Source organism: Geotrypetes seraphini, chromosome 11 (assembly GCF_902459505.1).
Source record: "Geotrypetes seraphini chromosome 11, aGeoSer1.1, whole genome shotgun sequence".
NCBI classification, from domain to species: domain Eukaryota; kingdom Metazoa; phylum Chordata; class Amphibia; order Gymnophiona; family Dermophiidae; genus Geotrypetes; species Geotrypetes seraphini.
In genome coordinates this window covers 132,150,352-132,173,032 of record NC_047094.1, presented here as the reverse complement: position 1 = coordinate 132,173,032, position 22,681 = coordinate 132,150,352, and the positions used below count along the sequence as shown (strand labels likewise).

The following is a 22,681-nucleotide window of genomic DNA, read 5'->3' as shown; positions in this document are numbered from 1 at the left end:
GGGGTACAGGTGGGTAGGGGTTCTAGTCTAGAGGGGTGCAATTGTTCTCTAGATTGGACCTATTGCTCATTTTGACTGCTGTTCCTCTCCCAGAATACCTTGGCAAATACCTAGTTTGCCTGATATTAAATACATCCTGGCACCAGTTTAAGTTAAGTTTAAGTTTAAGTTTTAAGTTTAAGTTTAAGTTAAGTTTAAGTTTAAGTTTATTAGGATTTTATATACCGCCTATCAAGGTTTTCTAAGCGGTTTTACAATCAGGTACTCAAGCATTTTCCCTATCTGTCCCGGCGGGCTCACAATCTCTCTAACGTACCTGGCACCAGGATGGGCTTAACACTTCAGTTGCACCTGGGCATTTATTACATAAATAGGCTCCACTGCAGGCGAACGCCTGTCCTTTTCCGCTAAAGGTTCCCTCTTTTCATTCTTTGCCCTTTTGAGATTTAACCATTGGAAAAGTTCTCAGCTGTATCTTCTGATCCAATAGCAGAATTTTCCCAACTCTGGACAGGACACAAGGCTTCACGGAGTACCCGAGCAATATCCCGTCTCAAAAGAGCTTAAGTGTGACCTTGGGGAGGTCAACTCATTTTCTCTAGGATACAGTATAGGGTGGAGAAGGGCTGGGGGTTACAGGTCGGAGGTCTGTCCACTGTGCTGTTCCAGCATCCTGGTAGCAGTTAACAGGGGACAATGGGAGCAATTAAAAGGAGAACCATTTTTTTAAAAAACAATTATACGTGTTTCAAGAATGGGGTTTCAGCATCCCCACTATGGTGGGTGGATCTTTTTTCCAGCCATCCACTTGTCATGTACTGAATGCTGCTCTCATGGTTTAGCACTGGAAGGGAGACAAACTGGTCTTTTAAACTCAATCTCCTGTGAGATATCTACTAGACTAGAGAATGACACGGGGACAAATTTTTTCCCGTCCCCATGGGAACTCATTTTCCCCTCCCATCCCGGCGAGTTCTTTTCCTGTCCCTGCCCCATTCCTGAAAGCTCCGTCCTCATCTGCACAAGCCTCAAACACTTGAAAATCATAAGCAGCAACATTCTAGAGCTCAGATTGTGATGTCATAATGCCTCATTCCACCAATGCCTAAGCTCCGTCCTCTTCTGCACAAGCCTCAAACGCTTTAAAATCCTAAGTAGCAACATTCTAGAGCTGAGATTGTGATGTCACAATGCCTCATTCCACCAATGCCTAAGCTCCGTCCTCATCTGCACAAGCCTCAAACCCTTTAAAATCCTCAGTAGCAACATTCTAGAGCTGAGATTGTGATGTCACAATGCCTCATTCCACCAATGCCTAAGCCCCGTCCTCATCTGCACAAGCCTCAAACGCTTTAAAATCATAAGTGTTCGAGGCTTACAGGAATGGGGCAGGGACAGGGACAAAACTCACAGGGACAGAATGGGGAAATTGAGTTCTTGCGGGGAGGGGAACAAATTTGTCCCTGTGTCACACTGTACCACTCTAGAAATCAAAATGTAGTAAAAGTGAGCCAAGTAAAGGACAATCAAGCCATTGTGACATCACTGGTGAGGTTGCCTCTTATTGGTGGAATGAGGCATTATGATGTCACAATACCAGCTCTGGTATCAGAGGCTGAAACCTTTCACACTGTTTATCTATTCAATTTTCTATATTGTTCTCCCAAGTAGAGAATGACACGGGGACAAATTTTTCCCCGTCCCATTCTGGCAAGTTCTTTTCCTACCCCTGCTTCATTCCTGTCCTCATCTGCACATGCCTCAAACCCTTTAAAATCATAAGTGTTCCAGGGTTGTGCGGTTAAGGCAGAGCTTACAGGAATGGAGCAGAGGGAGGGACAGTGACAAAACTCACGGGGATGGGACGGCAGAAATTGAGTTCCTGCCGGGACAGGGAAAAATTTATCCCCCTGTCATTCTCTAATATCTGTCATGTACTAAACTCTCTCCAGGTTCAGTGCATTTTTTTCCCCTTCTTTTTGAAGAAATCCACCCAGGCTACCAGGCACAAAACTGCGGGGCATTTGCCAGCAAAGCTCCTATTGTTTGAAATGTGCAGAGAGAGACCTTATCTGCTCATTGCACATTCTCTGCATTCCATTCACATCCTCCCCCCACCCCCGCCTGGCTGGGCCTGGGCCATGCATAAAAAAATCTCAATGGCTTCCAGTTCCCAAGCAACTCAAGGGAACTGGCTTTTTAAGTTGTTACTTCCTCTAAATTCACCCCATCCCCTGCCTGCTTAAGGCTCCCCCCCCCCCCCCAAAAGCATTAGTACCATGTCAGAAACAGACCTGGCATGGAGATTCAGACCAGCTCAAGTCACCAGAGACTGCAAACGACCTGTTCCAAGCAATAGGTTTCAATCCTAGGTTGAACATGAACTGGAGTTTTGATAATGGAAGCTTGTGGTGGGTTTTTATTGTCCCTGGAAGGTCATGATTACCTCTGAGAAGGAGCAATGTTGTTGTTTTTTTCTTGGTTTATTAAAAACTAGGCAGGGGTACTGAAAACTAGAGAATGACATGGGGGACAAATTTTTCCCCATCCCTGTCCCGTCCCTGCAAGTTTTGTCACTGTCCCTGACTCTGCCCCATTCCTGTAAGCTCTGCCTTAACCACACAAGCCTCAAGCACTTATGATATTAAAGCATTTGAGGCTTGTGCAGATGAGGACGGAGCTTAGGCATTGGTGGAATGAGGTATTATGACATCACAATCGGAGTTCTAGAATGTTGCTACTTATGATGTTAAAGTGTCTGAGGCTTGTGCAGATGAGGACGGAGCTTAGGCATTGGTGGAATGAGGCATTATGACATCACAATCTGAGCTCTAGAATGTTGCTACATAGGATTTGAAAGTATTTGAGGCTTGTGCAGATGAGGACGGAGCTTAGGCATTGGTGGAATGAGGCATTATGACATCACAATCGGAGCTCTAGAATGTTGCTACTTATGATGTTAAAGTGTCTGAGACTTGTGTAGATGAGGACGGAGCTTGCAGGAATGGGGCAGAGGCAGGAAAAGAACTCGCGGGGATGGGACGGGAAAATGAGTTCCTGCGGGGATGGAGAAAAATTTGTCCTCATGTCATTCTCTACTGAAAACCCTTTTTCTCCAGATGGCAAATGGAAGTTATCACTCTTCTTTCTTATATTTTTGTCTGAATAAATACCGCTTTGATAATTTGTTGAATTGCAGCATATCAAAATTGGAAAAACCAACCAACCCACAAACGCCTGCTTCAAGCTATCCCAGTGCCTCTGCCTCTAGGATCAACAAGCCAGTCAGCGGAGGAATAAACTAAGGGTGCTAAGCCCTAATACACATTTACCACCCCTTGTGGTTTTTAGCACTGGACGCTCATAGAATTCCTATGAGCATCGGAGCTATTACCACTGCGGCTGGCGTTACGGTTTTGTAAAAAGGGGCAGTTGTTAGTGTGGAAAAAAAACAGGCTATGGAAAAATGCTAACACTAGCTATTTTTAAAAAACATTTTTTGGAGGGGGGCATGCCATAAGCAGGTAGACTCCTTGATCAGAAAACTCTTTCACACCCTTTGGAAGCTTCAGTCCATCAGAGCTTAGTTTGATGGCTCATCATTCCGAATTCTGGTACAATCCCTTATACTGAGTCAACTAGATTATTGTAACATCGCCTACTTGGAACTCCCCCAGAAGTACACGTGGCGATTGCAACTAGTTCAAAATGCAGCGATCAGACTACTCTGTGGACTGAAAAAGTTTGATCACGTGACCCCTTCCTATTGACTTTTGCAAGGCCCGTGTGAAATTCAAGTTTGGTTGTTTCTGCTTCAAGGTACTCTACGGCCTAGCCCCTAAATACATAACAGACCTTTTCTCCTTCACAACCAACAGACACAAACAAAGCTCACGTCTGAACTTCGTCTCTCCATCGTTCAGAGGTTGTAAATTCAAAAGCCATTACCAACATCTTCTCGCTCATCAAGCAGCTTTATGGGGTAAAGACCTGGAACAATTGCTTGTGCCCACTACCTATGTGGAATTCAGGAAACGCCCCAAAACACATCTGTTCATGAAGTACTTAGGAAACCAACCTGTACAATCTCAATCCTCAACAAATGATCGCTGGAACTATCAATAATTAAGTCTGCACTTTGTTTATTCCATTTAATCTGTAACGTTTCTAATAATTGTAAACCGCATAGAACTTCACGGTCCTGCGGTATATAAACTGTTATTATTATTATTATAGGCAAAGAACGGGCGTGGAAGTGTTAATTAAATAGGAGCCAGCAAGGAACTCCCATGTCATCCTGCTGCAGACGTTGGCGCACGAGCTGATCACCGTTACATCCTGAAAACCTGACCGTCTGGGAAGGATCTCCAGGACAGGTTTGCGGAGCCCTGCTGTTCAGCTCCAGTGAGAGAGGGCTGACACCTGGTGGCCAGACTTGGGGTAACAGGCTCAGTCTCGGGGCTCTGCCGCATGCCCAAAAGGCTTGAGTGGTGAAAGCAAAAGCACTTTGGGAGTGACCTCTAACAGTGGGAGCCAGGGACTTTTCTTCAGCCCTTGGCTAGTGCTAACTTCGGATTCATTCTTTGGCCTTTTCTCCCAAATTTCAAACTTATTATGGCTCATCATGTCACATATTCATTTTAGCCCAAAATTTGTTAGAAAGTTAACGTGCACCAGTTGGCTTAGGGCTCCTTTTGCTAAAGTGCGCTAGCGTTTTTAACGTACGCAGGGAACTACCGCGCGCTACGCTTCTAGAAGTAACGCCAATGCTGGCATTAAGGTCTAACGTGCACTATTCCACGCATTAAAGTCCTAGCGCACCTTAGTAAAAAGAGCCCTTAATGCGCATTCATTTGCATGAATTGAAAATTTAGTGCACAGTACATCAAGTTAATATCTCTCCTCGCTTCTCTCCTTATGCACCTCCCAGAGAATTCCGTTCCTCAGTTAAGTCACTCTTAGCATTGCCCTTCTCCTCCATTGCCAATTCCAGACTTCGTTCCCTTCATCTAATGCCCCCTATGCTTGGAATAAATTACTCGAGTTTGTCCGTCAAGCCCCTTCCCTTGTTTAAAAGTAGACTGAAAACTCACCTTTTTTATATAGCCTTCAGTCCTTAACCCTACTCCTCGGTCCTCCATCCCAGCCAGCTGATTAATTGTTCCCCTTAAGTGTATCTATGACATCCTGTTTGTCTGTTTAGATTGTAAGCTCTTTGGAGCAGGGACCGTCTTCTTTGCAACTCTGTACAGTAGTGCGTACATCTGGTAGCACTATAGACATAATTCATAGTAGTATGAAGAGTTTCAGTCTTGTGATGTCATAATGCCTCATTCCACCAATAAGAGCCAACCTCATCAGTGATGTCACAATGGCTTGATTGTCCAACACAGCCAGCTGATTAACCGTTTCACTTAACTATATCCATGACATCCTGTTTGTCTGTCTTTTCTGTTTAGATTGTAAGCTCTTTTGATCAGGGACTGTCTCCTTCGTGACTCTGTACAGTGCTGCGTACATCTGCTAGCACTATAGAAATAATTCATAGTAGTAGTATGAAGAGTTTCAGTCTTGTGATGTCATAATGCCTCATTCCACCAATAAGAGCCAACTTCATCAGTGATGTCACAATGGCTTGATTGTCTTGTACTCCCCTCTGACCTCCAACCCAGCCAGCAGATTCACCATTCCCCTTAACTGTATCTAAGACATCCTGTTTGTCTGTATAGATTGTAAGCTCTTTGGAGCAGGGACTCTGTACAGTGCTGCATACATCTGCTAGCACTATAGAAATAATTCATAGTAGTAGTACATATGTTAGAATGATCTTTCTTCTGCTGTGCTGGTTACCAGGCTTACAGCGAGGGCTCTTTTGTTAACGATTAAAAATTAGTGACATTCAGCGACTGGTTTAAAATGTTCTTTTTGCTATTTTTGCTATTTTTGCTATTTTTTTAAAAATGTCTCCCTTCCCCCACCTTTTTTTTTCTTTTCACTTTTGACTAGCCCCTACCCAGGACCCTTTCTGCGGCATTCTTAGGCCTCGCTGAAGATTTGAGGCAGAAAAGCAAGACGGAAGTACCGATGTGGACCTTTATGTGAAATTTGTGAATTCATTTCTATAACCCAAGCTGGGATATCGACTGCAAAACGCACAAAACAATTCTTTCTAAATGCGATGGGGCAGAGCACGTCTTAACAACTCCATAAATGCCTGCAGCTTGATAAAGGATGGAGAGAAACCAACCTCAGGGGTCCTTTTAAGAAGGGGCGCTAACGATTAACGCTAAATGCTAAGCTGCCCATTATATTCTACGGGCGCCTTAGTAAAAGGACCCCTCAGTTTGGCACACAACCTCAAGCAGAGCATTATCAAATCATCACTGGTCAGAAAATACATCTCTGCCACTTTAGCTGTAAACGAGAGCTCAGGAAAATTATACCAGAGCAGGTCTCTCTATGAACCTTCACATTGTTCCTAGAGCTGTCCAGAGGATAGGACAGAAGATTTGGGTCTGGGACAGACCGAAGATCCATCAAACCCAGAATCCTGTTTCCAACAGTGGCCAAACCAGGTCCCAAGTACCAGACAGAAACCCAAAGAGTAGCAACATTCCAGAGCTGAGATTGTGATGTCACAATGCCTCATTCCACCAATGCCTAAGAGCCAGTCTCACCAGTGATGTCACAATGGCTTGATTATCCTATACTTGGCTCACATAAGAACATAACAACAACCAAAGGTCCATCGAGCCCACGATCCTGTTTCCAACAGTGGCCAAAACCAGGTCGCAAGCACCTGGCAAGATCCCAAGGAGAAATAATCTGCCTCATACTTAGGCCTCAGGCCCAGAAACAGGCCTGGGAGCAAGAAGAACAAGTGAACCCCGTTGTGCCTCCATGGAAAAGTCGCTTCCCAGAGACATACTGTAGCTCCTTAACTCCGAGGACTGGCTTCCACTCCTCAAAGTTTTCTGTTTTATTCCTGCTATTTGTACTCCGTTAGACCTCAGAAGTGCTTTGTTGTCAGCCCTCGGTGAAGTGGAGCTCCATGAACATTTTGATTTCAGATTGTAAACTGCTTGATCCTGCATATCAGTTTAAGCAGTATAATAAATGCCGAATGAATAAATAAATAGCTGGACCCACTGGTATAGTAAGGGGAGGCGGCCCGCTCCGTGCGCAGTCTTTGTAAAGGGCGCATGCACCCTGCCTCCGCTCTACCCCCCTTCCCTTCCTTCCCGCGTACCTCTTTAATTTGTCCTGCGCACACTTGCTGCCTGCTTCGGTGTCGCCTCTCTCTGATGTCATCTCTGGGCGCCGCGCCTAGGAATTGACGTCAGAGGGATAGCTGACATGACGCGGGCAGCATGTTCGTACTGTTGCTCTCGCCTGGAAATTTTTTTTTAAAAAGGTACGGGAGAGGCACCACTTACTCTCGCTATGCCACTGAATGGACCGTGAGTGGCCTAGAGCAGGGGTAGGCAATTCCGGTCCTCGAGAGCCGGAGCCAGGTCAGGTTTTCAGGATCTCCACCATGAATATGTACGAGATGGATTTGCATGCACTGCCTCCTTGAGATGCAAATCTATCTCATGCATATTTATTGTGGATATCCTGAAAACCTTACCTGGCTCCGGCTCTCGAGGACCGGAATTGCCTACCCCTGGTTTAGAGGAACCTTTTAAATACTGCCAGGCCTGAGATGCATTGTCTTAATGACACATCAGAAAAGCTTCACAGAGGGCAATTCTGGATATGGCAAGACTTATCATTCACTCTGATCCCGCAAATTCAAGCGGCCTTAAAACACGGTCGCTATCGTCTGCGGCAGCTACGGAATCTCTCTCCATATATCAAAAAGAGTAGGGAGAACGAGAGGGCCCTCTCCAAAGTTGAAAGGAGATAGATTTCGTACAAACGTAAGGAAATTCTTCTTCACCCAGGGAGTGGTAGAAAACTGGAACGCTCTTCCGGAGTCTGTTATAGGGGAAAACACCCTCCAGGATTCAAGATAAAGTTAGACAAGTTCCTGCTGAACCAGAACGTACGCAGGTGAGGCTGGACTCATTTAGAGCACTGGTCTTTGACCTAAGGGCCGCCGCGTGACTGCTGGGCACAATGGACCACCGGTCTGACCCAAAAGCGGCAATTCTTATGTTCTTAACCACAGTGGATACCCAAGACCAACAACTGGGTGAATAATATACAAAGATTTGTTCCCAAAGGATATATAACGACAAAAAACAAAAAAGGAACAAACTAAGAACTTTTAATACCTTTGAAACCAGGATGGCGCTTAGAATCCGAAGATGGAATGGAAAAAAACTCAAAATGGGGGACAAGCCCCTACAGAGTCTGAAAGTGAAAGTGAAAGAGTGGTATAGGGTTACCATATGGCTCCAGAAAAAGGAGGACGGATTGAGACATCCAGGTTTTACTTCCATTCCTTTCAATGGAAGTAAAGCCCGGATATCTCAATCCATCCTCTTTTTTTCTGGAGCCATATGGTAACCCTATTTATGGCACGTGCTTTGTATCTCATAAACTAGAGCTGATAGGAGAAAACTGGCGCCATTTTTTGAATCGGCAGGTCAAATATACCCAGAAACAGGTCTAACGTTTGAGGCACCAAAATGAGTGTTAGGGCAGCGATTCCCAACCCTGTCCTGGAGGAACACCAGGCCAATCGGGTTTTCAGGCTAGCCCTAATGAATATGCATGAGAGAGATTTGCATATGATGGAAGTGATAGGCATGCAAATTTGCTTCATGCATATTCATTAGGGCTAGCCTGAAAACCCAATTGGCCTGGTGTTCCTCCAGGACAGGGTTGGGAACCACTGTGTTAGGGTACAATTCGTATTGCGCCAACTTTTCACGGTGAATCCGGTCCCAAGCGTCCAAGCCCCTTGGAAGTCTGTTGTTCTCACCTGATCGTGGAACCCGCTCGCATCACTTTAGAACCGCCGGTTGCTGGGGCAACCAAGGGCAGGTTTGAAATTGATTTCTGCTCAGTAACGTATGTACTGGGTCAGACTGCGTGACGAGAATCTCTCTTTCGTGCGCCTGCACGGTTTAGACGGGGAGGTACAAGGGCTGGAGAACATCTGGCAAAGTGAAAGTGCAGCTTTTAAGGAAATCCTCTGCAGAATCTCCCCTTATAATGTACCTGAGAGGCTTGTGGCCCTGTAAGTACAACTGCGTTCTGTGCAAGTCAGAAAACTAGAAAATATTTGTCTATAAATCATTTTTTTATTTTTGGGCTTAATCGGGAAAGGGATTGGGGCTTGTATACTGCTTTTTTGTAGTAGCACCACACTCAAAAGCAGTTTACACATATACAGATACTGATTTTGTACCTGGGACAACGGAGGATTGAGTGACTTGCTCAGGGTCATAAGGAACAGCCCTGGGATCTGATCCCTGAACCTCTGGGCGCAGAGGCAGCAGCTCCACTGCTAGCCCACTCCCTTCCCCTTTTACAAAACCGCAATAGCGGTTTTTAGCGCAGGTCGGCGCACTGAATACGCTGCGCTGCCCCCGACCTTCAGAGTTCCTACGAGTGTCGGGAGCAGCACGGAGCATTCGGTCCGCTGGTCTGCGCTAAAAACCGCTTTCGTGGTTTTGTAAAAGGGGGAGGGGGGGTCAGTGTGTGCCGATTCCCTTAATAATAATAACTTTATTTTTGTATACCCCATACCCAGAAGAGTTCTAGGCGGTTCACATTGGTTAGAACAAATTACAAGTGGTTACATGCCAAATTGATCATAGAGTTGCGAACAGCAAGGAGGAAGAAGGGGGGAGAGGAGGGAGACAGGGGGGGGGAAGAAGTTTCGGTAGGAGGGAGGAGGAGGATTGAAGAAGGGGCATTAAGGGTCTTGGTCTCGGAATAGGTGGGTTTTAAGTGTTTTCTGAAGTCGAGGTAGTTGTGGGCTTTGAGGACCATTTGGGCCAGCCAAGGGTTAAGTTTGGCGGCTTGGAAGGCGAAGGTTTTGTCAAGGAATTTTTTTGAGTGGCATAGTTTTAGGGAGGGGAAGGCGAAGAGTTGAATTTTGCAGGAGTTCTTATAGTTGTTGTTTAGGGTGAAGTGAGGGGTGATGTAGCTTGGGGATAAACCAAATATTGTTTTGTAGCAAAAACAGGCGAATTTGAATATGATTCTGGATTCTAGTGGGAGCCAGTGGAGTTTGTGGTAGAAGGGGGTGATGTGGTAATGGATATTAATGGTCACTGTTTGATGATCTCCTCCCCCCCACTAATCTGTTTATCAGTGTCTGTACCAAGGGTACTCTTGTCGGATATCCGGTGGTATCAGATATGTATGTCTGAGGCACTTAGGAGCTGCGAGCTCCAAAACGGTACAAAAACTGAGTGGACGATACAAGACGAGCCAGGGCAAGCGTGAAAAAGCACTAGTGGACGTGGGGTTTTTCTTATATTAATCCAAAACTTATTTTTAATTTTATTGCATCGGGTGTTTTATTGTTTTTTAATCGCAATGAACTCTGCCAAATTTAGCTGTATAAGATTTTATACATTTGTTTGACTTTTGTTATATTTTATCTGATTTTATTTTGCGTGTTTTCTTGTAATTCACCTAGAATTGTAGAGATAGAGCGGAATCGAAGTTTACAAAATAAATAAATACGACAAATAAAGCCCCCCCCTTTTTTTACAAAACCACGGAAGCGGTTTCTAGCGCAGGCACTGCTTCCGACGCTCATAGGAACTCTACGAGTGTCGGGAGCATTCAGCGTGCCGGCCTGCGCTAAAAACCGCTTTCGTGGTTTTGTAAAAGGGGGGGGGAGGGAAATCAGCAAAATTAGGGCTTCTAATAGTCAGTATTATGGTGTCTATCAGAGTGTTGGGAGCAGCCTCTGATACAGCGTGTGCGAAACATGGCCCGTGTCAGGTGTTCTGGTCCGTGTTTCTACTGATATAAACAAAATGATTTTTTCAGCTAAGTAAAAACAAAACAAAAATCTCTTTTTTAAAGAAATTTAGGCCCCTTTGTGCAAAGCCATGGTAGAGGTTTCTACTGCGGGCCAGCAAAGTAAATTTTCCGACGCTCATAGGAATTCTATAAGCGTTGGAGCTAGAGAGTTGCGCGGGGACAGAAATCCCATCCATCTCCGCCCGTCCCCACCAGGATCCTCTCCATCCCCGTCCGTCCCCGCCAGGATCCTCTCCGTCACCACCCATCCCCGTCAGGATCCTCTCCGTCACCACCCGTCCCCGTCAGGATCCTCTCCGTCACCACCCATCCCCGTCAGGATCCTCTCCGTCACCACCCATCCCCGCAAGGAATTACCTCCATCCCCGCCCTTCCCCATAAAAAGCAGCAATTACTTTGACAGGATCATCAATTCCACAGTTTCTTTTGTGTTTGCGCTGCTGTTTTCCTTGTGGAATCTCTTTGGTGGAACCCTTTTTTTGTTTTCTATTCAAGTAATTAACTTATAAACCCCCTCTACTAAGGCTGACGTGTCCATTATATTATATGGATGAACCCTGCTTCCAAAGCCTTCCATCCCCGTGGGAATCCCGTTGGCTAGAGTGGGATCCCTGTGGGAGTCCCGTGGGCCAGAGGGGGGTCCCCGTGGGAGTCCCGTGGGTTTGGGGGGGGGGATTCCCGTGGGACCCCTGCGGGACCCACGGGATTTCCGCGATCCCCGTTCCCGTGCAGACCTCTAGTTGGAGCATTTAGCTCCCTGGCCCGCGGTAGAAACGTCTACCGTGGCTTTCGAAAAGCCAGAGTTAAATTTTTGAAAAAAATTAATAGTGAGTTTAACACAAAGATGATTAAGCTGTTAGTTTCGTGTGAAACGAGTCACCTCAGACTTTTGAAGAATTGAAAGTTGTGATGTTAATTACAGTTGCGGAGCATAGATTTTTATTTTCTAATTAAAACAAGTTACCTAAGATCATTCTATATTAGTAACCCTCTCTTCTTAAAAAGATCTTTGCTAAATGGGACAGAGAGATGGCGAAATCTTAGGCAAAGGTGATTTGGGAAAGCAGATAAGATAAACATATGTCTGAAACAGGTTTGCAGAGCAATCCTTTTCAGTTCATTTAGCATTCTTTTCCCATTTTTGGATGTGTTTTGTTTTAATTAAAAAAGTGTTAATATGCTATATAGCTCTCTTAACACATGACATAATGCAAATTAGCCTACGATTTAGTGAAGTTAGCAAGTACTGAAAGGGCAACTTTATAAGGAACATCTACATTTAGGCATAAAAATCAGTGACACAGCCATGGATGGGCCCAGCTGGGCCTGGGCCCACCCACGGCAGGCTCAGGCCCACCCATAATTCTCAAGGTGCCACAGTGGAGATTGGATCATTTGCCTATCTGTTGTCATTAAAACAGAGTAAGACAGATGCACACATGAAATGTCTAAAATAAAAGCGATGAGGATAAGAGTGGGGGGAGGGGGTTACAACATGTAGAAAGAAAGATCACGTAGAATAAACATTATAGAGCTCATAATCAAAACTTAAAAACGTCTAACAACCTGCCCAGGTTGTCACTTGGACGATCCATAAGACAGGTCGTCCAAGTGCCGATAATCGAAATGGCTATTTGGACGTATCCAGGGACATTTTAGGCCTCTGATTCCCGCTGCGCGAACAGAGCTGAAAGGGGTGTTTTTGGAGGAGTGGTTAGGGTGGGATGTGGACCGACCTAGATTTAGTCGAATGTTTGACGAGACCACCCAGGCAAAACTTAGATGCGAGTTAGACGATGTAAAAAACAAGTATAAGTGCCCAAAAGGTATCCAAAGTGACTAGAAAAACTAAGAAAAACCTCCACAGACTCCAACGGATTCAGAATGCCGCGGCCAAGCTCATCTTCGCTAAAAGTAAATTTAACCATGTCTCCCCGCTCCTGGCCAAGCTCCACTGGCTTCCGATAATCGCCAGGGTCCACTATAAATGCGCCTGTTTAACTTTCAAAATCCTATATGGTATCCTCCCTCCCTTTATCCCTCTTTCTTGGAATTCCTCAAACCCTAATACCACCAGATCCTCCCACAAATTAAAACTATCCTTCCCCTCGCTAGAAGGCATTTCCCACACAGGAAAGCTAGGGACCTCCCTCCACTTCAAAATCACTGAGCTCTGGAACAACCTTACCTCCCCTCTTCGGAACTTGAGCTCTCTCCAAGTTTTCTGAAAACCTGGCTTTTCTCAAAAAATGTAAGTCTCCCTCCAACTTAGGAATCAAGGAAACTCTTATATCTTGGCATCCCAAGTCCTCTAAATTTTCTTCACACTTCTACCTCTAACCCTCTGTTGTAGTTCCTTCCTATTTCTCCTACTGTAAACCGCGTCGAGCTCTACGAACGTGGAGATGATGCGGTATACAAACCTAAGGATTAGATTAGATTAGATAACCACTGCAGAGACAAAGTAAAGACCCCCACACACTCCCCCAGTCTTCACTGACCTCCTCACACCCCCATAAAGATCCGAATAAAAAAGTACATACCTGTCTCTGGAACATTAGCACCTGGTATAGGAAAGCCTAGTAGCCTGGGGGGTGGGATAATGAACCATAGAGAGGAGGACCCAGGCCCATAAGCCACTCTAACCACTACATTCATGGTGGAAAATGCGAGCCCTCCCCCCAAAACCCTACTGTACTGCCATATAGATGCTACCTGCAGCCATAAGGGCTAATACCAGTAATGCATGTTATTTTTTTTTTTTTTTAATTGAATTTTATTGCCTTTGTAAAACGCTTTGTAATCTGAAAAGCGTTTAATCAAATATTATAATAAACTTGAAACTTGAAACTTGATTGCATAATACAGAAACTGCGGTGAATGAGCTTTTTAGTAAATCTATTCGTAGCTTAGCGTTTTTCCTCATTATGAGGGGTATTTCTATAAATAAGGTGCTAACATTTATGTGACAAATATCTACTTAAATGACTAGAAAACTGGCGTATCTGCCTTTGTGTGCAGATGCTAAATTTCGATTTACACACTATACTGTAAATAGGCACATCCTATATGCAACATATTTGACAGCTGAGCATACACACTGGGACTCACACATGCGTGACATATCCAATATCATAAATTATGAGGTTAATATTCAGTCAGCCAGTGTTATTCCCAGATACAAATGTGTTTGTTTTGAAAATCATTTCAGAAAGTGTTAACTCTGTATTGTAACACCTTTACGGAAGCTCTCTGAATTGACTCCTCAGTCAACAGTATCGAAGCTTTCAGTAAGCAATAAATAATGTTCAGTGCACTGAATATCCGGTTTGAAAGAGCCGGCTATTGCATAGCGATATTCGGCACATAACCGCAAAAGGATAGGGCTGGCTTTTATATGTGGTTAGCCTGGCTGGTTAAGGGCTGAACTGGCTGAGTGCTGACTCCGCCCCCAAAATGGCTGGTTTTCAGTACAGCACTAAATGGTTAAGTGCCGCTGAAAATTAATGGTTAGAAAATAGAAACATAGAAAATGACGGCAGAAAAGGGCCATAGCCCATCAAGTCTGCCCACTCTATTGACCCTCCCCCCCTAACTCCCTCTTAGAGAGCCCGACTCTGTTGATCCGTCCCTTTAACTCTACTCTCTTAGAGAACCGACATGGGCATCCCATTTTCTCTTAAAATCTGGCACGCTGCTGGCCTCGATCACCTGCACTGGAAGCTCATTCCAATGATCAACCACTCTATCGGTGAAGAAATACTTCCTGGTGTCGTTATGAAATTTCCCTCCCCTGATTTTTAGCGGGTGCCCTCTTGTGGCCGAGGGTCCCCTGAGAAGGAAAACATCATCTTCCACCTCGATACGGCTGGTGATATACTTAAATGTCTCAATCATATCGCCCCTCTCCCTACGTTCTTCGAGAGAGTAGAGCCGCAAATTATTCAGCCTCTCCCCGTACGAGAGATCCTTGAGCCCTGAGACCTTCCTGGTGGCCATTCGTTGAACCGACTCAACTCTCCGCACATCTTACGGTAATGTGGCCTCCAGAATTGTACACAGTATTCCAGATGAGGTCTCACCATGGTTTTGTACAATGGCATTATGACCTCGGGCTTATAGCGGGTCTAGGTATCCGACAGCAGTGAGGGGGAGTTGAAGAGTTGAATTACTATAGAGTGTAATGTAAAGGAGCCTTTACAACAGACAGTCCCTGCTCAGAAGAGCTTACAATCTAATTTAGAGAGGACATTTCAGGGTTGGGGAGGTTATAGCGGGTCTAGGTATCCGACAGCAGTGAGGAGGAGTTGAAGAGTTGAATTACTATAGAGTGTAATGTAAAGGAGCCTTTACAACAGACAGTCCCTGCTCAGAAGAGCTTACAATCTAATTTAGACAGGACATTTCAGGGTTGGGGAGGTTATAGCTGGTCTAGGTATCCGACAGCAGTGAGGGGGAGTTGAAGAGTTGAAGGCAGTTTCAAGAAAGCGGGCCTTTAGCTTGGATCTGAACACTGCCAGGGACGGAGCACGACGTATTGATTCAGGCAGCCTTTACCACACTTTTCAAACCACCCTCGTATCTCTCCCTGGACATAAGAGCAATATTGGGGGGTGCCCAGAACCCACAGCTCTGACACAGTAGCTCCCTTCAAGTATTTCACGTCGTCTCCTCCTAACCACAAACACAGAAAAACACATCTGAATTTCTTATGCCATCCTGAGAAAATAACCAATTGAAACCCAGCTTCATATTCTGGTTTCCTATGCTTGGCACTGAGTTCTCCCCTTCCTCCCCCCACCCTTTTTCTGATGCCAAGTTTGGGCAGTCAATTGCTTTTTTCTGAGGGCGAGATCTTATAGGGCAGGGATCTCAAAGTCCCTCCTTGAGGGCCGCAATCCGGTCGGGTTTTCAGGATTTCCCCAATGAATATGCATTGAAAGCAGTGAATGCAGATAGATCTCATGCATATTCATTGGGGAAATCCTGAAAACCCGACTGGATTGCGGCCCTCAAGGAGGGACTTTGAGACCCCTGTTATAGGGGTTCTTGTCGACAGTGTCGTACCGAGGGTGAGAGGCTTCCAGGATGGTGGCATCTCTCCCCTTCCCTGTTCTCTGCTGCCCCTCCCACCTCCACACACTCCTTCCCCGCCCTCTCCTACTGCACGCGTGCCGATTCCCTTCCCCGTACCTTTGCAACATTCCTGGCGTGAGCACCAACCCCCAACCTGCTGTCACGCCAGCATCAGCTCTTCCTCTGATGTCATTTCCTAGGCTTGGGATCCAGGAAGTGATGTCAGAGGAAGAGCCGAGGCTGGTGCCACAGCAGGTTGGGGGTTGGCGCTCACGCCATGGACAGGGGAAGGAGAGCGGTGCGCACGTGAGGCAAGGGGTGGGGGAGAAGCAGGGGAGTGACGAGGAGGAGGACCAAGAGGGTGCCCGGGGCAGACCGCCCCTCCCCCACCCCTCCTTAAAGCACCACTGCCTGTTGGTCTTATACCACTGCTTTAGGCACAGTAAAGCGTATGTTGTGTGAATGTAAATTTGTTCAATCGTACTGGGGAGAAATTTGCAATACTATTTCTTCAGTTTTTGATTTGACAACTCAATTAACACACAGAGCTATCGTAAACCTATTGTTAGATTCTTTGCTGTCCATTGCTTTTAAAAATCATCTTAAACTCTCGGAAAGACCTATCCAAAATTCATTGCGTGCAATGGTGGCATTTGGTTTGCTTAACACACCGATACGAAACTTATTTAACCCCAAAAATCCTTATTACATTCCGAAAACATTGACAAATGATCTATTTTATCTACCTTTATCGATGTAGAAAACGCATCTATTTGACACCTAATCACTTGTATCCTCTTCTCCTCCTGTATCTTCCTGCCCTCCATTGTCCTCCCTACCTCTGTAAGGTCGCCAAGAGCTTGTACATGGATGTGCGGAAGAAATAAATAAATATAGATGACATATCTACCACATTGGCTTAGGTTTAAACTCTGTCCATGTTTAGCACTTTTGCTTTTTTCTTCATAATCGTTGTGATAACAAAACTTATATCAATTTTGATGTTTATATAGCTTTTAATTAAAAAACCCAAAACTATTTTCTCACTAAAAATGCAAAGACTACAAAAAAAGGACTTCCCTCTTATGTTTTCCCTGTGAAACTCCCTCTACAACTCTGATGTTCACCAGCCCTTATGTCTAACTGGCGATGCCCTGAAGCAGAGACTGCAAAGCTCGCTCGCGTGGCCCAACGCTGGGACAGGGGCGCAGTCCCTGAGGAAGCGAAGCAAAGTCCCCACGATTTTGTGCCTAATCTCTCCTCCACGCCCTAGAAAACCGATCCACTGAAAGCACGGGCAGTAATAAAGATCTCCCTTACCTGAGTCAGAAACCCTGAAAGCAAAGACCCTGCAGTTTCACTCCCTCACCCTTGCCAGCTGAAGAGATGACGGAGCTGTTTTGGTCTCCCTGACTGCAAGTGACTAGGGCTAGATGGTGAAGTTGTCCAATTGAGACCAGCCTTAACTTCTGGTTCCTCCCACCCCAAGGATTTGGCCATACAAGGTGAAGGAATGCTGAGAAGCCCCTGGCTGCTGGCCAGCTGGGGATGCTGGATTTTGGGATATGAGAGCAAGACAAAGAAGAAAAAAACTGTTGCACAAGGGAGCGAGCTAAATCTGCCTTATATAGATGAAATGCCTGCCAGTTTGCAAGAGCAAGAGTTAAAGGAGTAGCCCATCGCAGGAGGGACAGGCAGCTGCATCTCTGTTAGAGCTGTGCCACTCTACAAATTGGCATTTTCTATTATTATAATGGCTCCCTGGAAGCTGGCGAGGGCCCCAGTTCTGGCTTTCTTGTAGAAAACTATCACAGCCTCTTTTTAATAGGAACGTGCATTTAGTTTCAGTTTGGAAAAATATCATTACATTAAGGCAACCTACAAATTAATAACATAAAGTTAAGAACATAAGAATAGCCTTACTGGGTCCATCATGCCCAGTAGCCCGTTCTCATGGTGGCCAATCCAGGTCACTAGTACCTGGCCAAAACCCAAAGAGTAGCAACATTCCATGCTACCGATCCAGGGCACGTAGTGGCTTCCCCCATGTCTTAATAACAGACTATGGACTTTTCCTCCAGGAATTTGTCCAAACCTTTCTTAAAACCATCGAAACCTTTTTAGTGGGTATCAATCAAATGTTGCATGTATTCATTTCTGAAGCAAATGTGTGAGAATCAGCTAAAATTTAAAAAAAAAGTCAAAAAAATAATCCCAAATGAATGAACCAAGATTTTTATGGACACGGCTTTTCAAAATTAAAGAATTTAGGGTTCATCTAGATGCGAGATTCAGGGAGCATGGCATCCTACTGTACAGTGATTCTTGCTGGCAACCTCCTACACCCCATAAACTTGAATTCTTCTGCTTTGTTCACTGAAGTGACTCGTGCTGGTACCGCGGCACTCCTACAGGCAAAAGTACACATTACAAAGGTATGGGGAAGGGAATTGGCGCACATGGCAGGAGGGGGTAAGGAAGGAGGGCAGAGGGGGGGGGGGGCACCGCCCCAGGCGTCTCTCACCCTTGGTACAAGTCCTGGGCGCATCTTACTTGCCAACTTCAGAAAGGGTGAGCACGAGAAACGTGATGATGAGAGGAGAGAAAAGAAGAAAGAGGAGACTTTCCATAGGCATCAAGAGACTGCGTAGTCTGTGAAAAGCACGAGAGAAGTGAGAGGGAACAAGGAGACCAAAAATCTTATTACCTCTAAGAATAGAGGATATTGGAGTTACAAAGGTCCTGAAAACTGAGAGGAACTTCTAAAGGAATAGAGAGGGTTCGAAATCTGCCCACTCGTGAAAGGAGCACAGAAGATGCACGCCATAGAGATTCAAGACTGAAAATACGGAGAGCACACTTTAGACTTACTGACGCTATCTTAATTTGTGCTGATGAACTCTGAGCCTCATTGCTTTCATGACTTATTTTTCTGTGCTTGGGGAAGGCCCTATAAATACAGTCGTGTGAAAAAATTAGGACACCCCATGAAATATTCAGTTTTTTCTTAAGAAATGTTCATATGTCGATGTCAAATCTTTTTTTTTTAAATTTATCTCTGGAAAAGAAAGTGGTGTAATTGCAGGTAAAAACCAAAAATTTCCTTCATTTACTCCTGAAACAAAAAATATTCACAAAAATGTGCATTCTAACTGAGGAATACATTAGGACACCCTATACCCTATACGCTTCTTGTAGCCATCTACCAGCAAACAGCAACTCATTCCTCTAGCTCTGAGCCTTCCCTCTGACACAACTTCCTGGTCCTGCAGGAAGTTGCATCAGAGGGACGACTCAGTCTGGCACAAACAGAGAGAACTAGGAGACATGAAGTGAGGTTGCAGGAGTAAAATCAGGAAGTACTTTGGGAAAATCCGGACCCATGGCCACACCCCCAGGACCGCCCAATTCTGCCTCTGCCACACCCTCAGCCCCACCTCTCAAGAAGAGGACATGTCCGTGGAAATCCAGCCATCTGGTAACCCTAACTTTTACACAGAGAAGGTAGTAGATGCCTAGAATGTTCCCCTTATGAAGATAATGAGGTCAGAAACAACGACAGAATTCAAAGAGGCATGGGATAAACACAAAAGACCCGTATATGGAAAGAGGACGTAATCAGTGCTTAGACGGCAAAAGCAGTAGATGGGAGCTAACGTCAGTGCCGGGCAGACTTCTACGGTTTGTGTCGTAAAAAGAGCAAGGACGGGTCAAGAACAAGGATGTGTGTTTTATACCTAAGTTTCAAGTTTATTTAAAATTTTATTTGATCGCAATATCGTATTTCAATGCGATTTACAAATATAAAAACAATAACACCCATACTTTAAGACTTTGACAAGACATGAAGCAAGAGGGGAAACAGGTTGGACTACAACGCTTAGGAGAAAAAGAGAATATTTTGAACATTAGGAAAGGGAATTGTTACCCATTAATTTTCTTTTACAGGGATAATAGCTCTCTGAGGAATAATTAAGTTCAAAAGAATCCGAAAAAACTCATTTAAAAGCGTCCTTGAAGAGCCAGCTTGTTAAAAGTCCTTTAAATTTGTTGAGCGACTTTTCTTCCCTGAGATATATCGGCAGTGAATTCCATGTTTGCGGGTGGTGGGCTCTGTATGCTATGAGTGTATCTCAGAGGGAGGGGGAAGGGAAGACACAATGTTATCGTTAAGTAGCGTCGTTGGATTGTTGGTTTAATCATGAATTGACAATGGAAGTCACTATACTGCAGCCAAAACCAGTGCTACTCTTCCAAGTTGGTTGGCGTCGCGGCGAATTGCTGACTGTCCTGTTTGTGACGCCAGGATTTGATCACAAAGGGCTGTCACCTGCACGGAGTGGAACGTGCGGCTCTGGCTTCCTTGTTGGGCAGACCGGAGGGACTTTGCAAGCCTTTATCTCCTGACTATGTTACTAAATAGTCCATGGTGGAACTGGAGCACGAAATTTGCATATATTTGCATTCTTTAATCAAGGGTTCAAATTTACTAAGACTGCTTTATACGAATACAGGTCAAAGCAAAATCAAGCCATTGGTTTGGCCATTACTGTCTCTGGGCAATACTGTCCATTCTTGCCCCAAATAAAATACATTGAGGGGTCCTTTTACAAAGGCGCAGTAGCGGTTTAATGCGCGGAATACCGCCTCCATTGACGAGGCGTTAGGATTTTAGTCTGCGCGCCTTGATAAAAGGAGCCCTAAGTGCCTGATTCTATAGAGAGAGCCTAAAACATCAGCGCCGACGCTCAGCCTGATCCTGTACAAGACACATGCCATATATAGAATTGCGCTTAGTGGCCTCATGCGTCACTGACAATTAGGCGCACCCATTTTGGCCAAAAAAAAAAATAAAAACCCGGACCTAAATACCTACACCTAAGTTATGTGTGGATCGGGCATATTCAATAACAGTGCACTTTTAGGAATGCCCACGATCTGTCCGTGCGCCTCGCCTTTTGAGATTCACGCACTAGAACTGACACTCACTATTGTATAGAATGCGCCGACCAAGTTGGGCGCGCAACTTCTAATTAGCGCCAATGAGCGTCAATTCTGAGGCTTAATTGCCAATTATGGGTGCCGATTGGTCTTGTCACATAATTAAGTTGCATGCACAAATCAGCTGTGCGTACTGATTTGCGTGCGCAACCTATGGCGCTATAAACAGAATTTGGGGGCAAGTGATGTTTCCTTATTTACATATGGGCGGGTTCTATGCTATCTGTATTAGAGACTTGCCAATATAAAGCAGTAGGCCAGGCACTTTTAGATGCATTTGGGGAGGCTCTGACTGTCTGTCTGTCTGGTTCATGGTCAGTGGTGCGCAAGACATCAGCGCACTGACAATCCAGCGCTGACAATTCAGTGCAAGACAGAAGCGTGCCGCCGAAAGCCGCCGAAAAACATATTTTTTAAGAGCTCCGATGAGGGGTGTGGGGGGAACCCCCCACTTTAATGCATAGTGTTCACACTGCCGTTGGGGGGGGGTGTCTCGTGCACGATTATCCCGTCACCATCTGTCTGCATAGAATTGTCTGCACTTTGGCAAACAAATATATGCATCAGAAGGAGCTAGAAGGAGGGATCAGTGGGGTAGTGGGGAGATCAGAGCCCACCACCCAGCGAGGAACTTGGTACCCTGGGGGTCTTAACCCTCATAGCTCAAATATAGTGATAGTGCCATTTTCTGTGTGCTGGCAGAGATGCAATCCTGAGCAAGTGAAGAGGAGAGAGAAAGCACAGAAGTGGCAATCAGGGGAGGGAGTTGTGAGGGACCCAACATGGCAGCTGGGGAACAGGAAGAAAGCTCCGGCCTAGTACAGTATGGAGAAGAGGAAAAGGTGAGTGAGGATGGAGCGAGAAAGGGGGAAGTGATTGATGGATGTGCAGGAAGGGAGAGGAAAGCTCAAGGATCCCTCCCAGGTTTTGAAAAGCTCTCCAGACGCAAGGACATGTCCTCTAAAAAGAGGACATATCCAGGTAAATATGGACCTATACAGCCCCCCCCTTGTCCTATTGAACCATATTCTACTATGTCCATGAGTTCCCCACACAGTGTGACGGAAAGCCTATGGTTACCATACTGCGGAGACAAAAATGGTCGATAAACAAATATTTAATTGCAGCAAATATATAAATTGATTTTAGTTAATGAACGCACATCAAACAGTGACTGGCTTGCAGTACAGCAGTGGTCTATAATCTACTTTTCAAAAATTTTCATCCTGAGTTTGATTAAATCTGAGCTCAAGCGTAGTTTAGAGAAGAGCAGATATCTCTCAACAACTTTGGCTGGCTTCTGAGACACCTGTGAAAGTCAGTGACTGCACGAACAAAATTCCTTTTGACAGATTCAACCAACAGGGAAACAATGCTATTCTTTCTCTTTAGCTCCCCCCTGTGTCCAGACTAACTAATGGGTCAGAAATGGTGTCTCTCATTATGTGGGTAGGTGAGTAGATCATAGGTAGAGAATGACAAGGGACAAATTTTTCTCTGTCCCCGTGGGAACTCATTTTCCCATCCCTTCCCTGGGAGTTCTTTTCCTGTCCCTGCCCCATTCCTGCAAGCTCCGTCTTCATCTGCACAAGCCTCAAACACTTAGCAACATTCTAGAGCTCAGATTGTGATGTCATAATGCCTCATT

At 45.2% G+C, this 22,681-nt stretch overlaps 1 protein-coding gene across 2 annotated transcripts in view; it reads right to left on the bottom strand.

Annotated features, from left to right (window-relative positions):
* The window catches only part of MYL9 (myosin light chain 9), a 34,501-nt gene extending 17,021 nt beyond the window's left edge, over positions 1-17,480 (bottom strand). For both annotated transcript variants that reach the window (XM_033963516.1, XM_033963519.1), the window contains exon 1: positions 17,353-17,480. The gene's annotated coding sequence lies outside the window, so the exon portion shown is untranslated. The remainder of the gene's footprint in view (positions 1-17,352) is intronic.
* Positions 17,481-22,681: the final 5,201 nt, after the last annotated feature.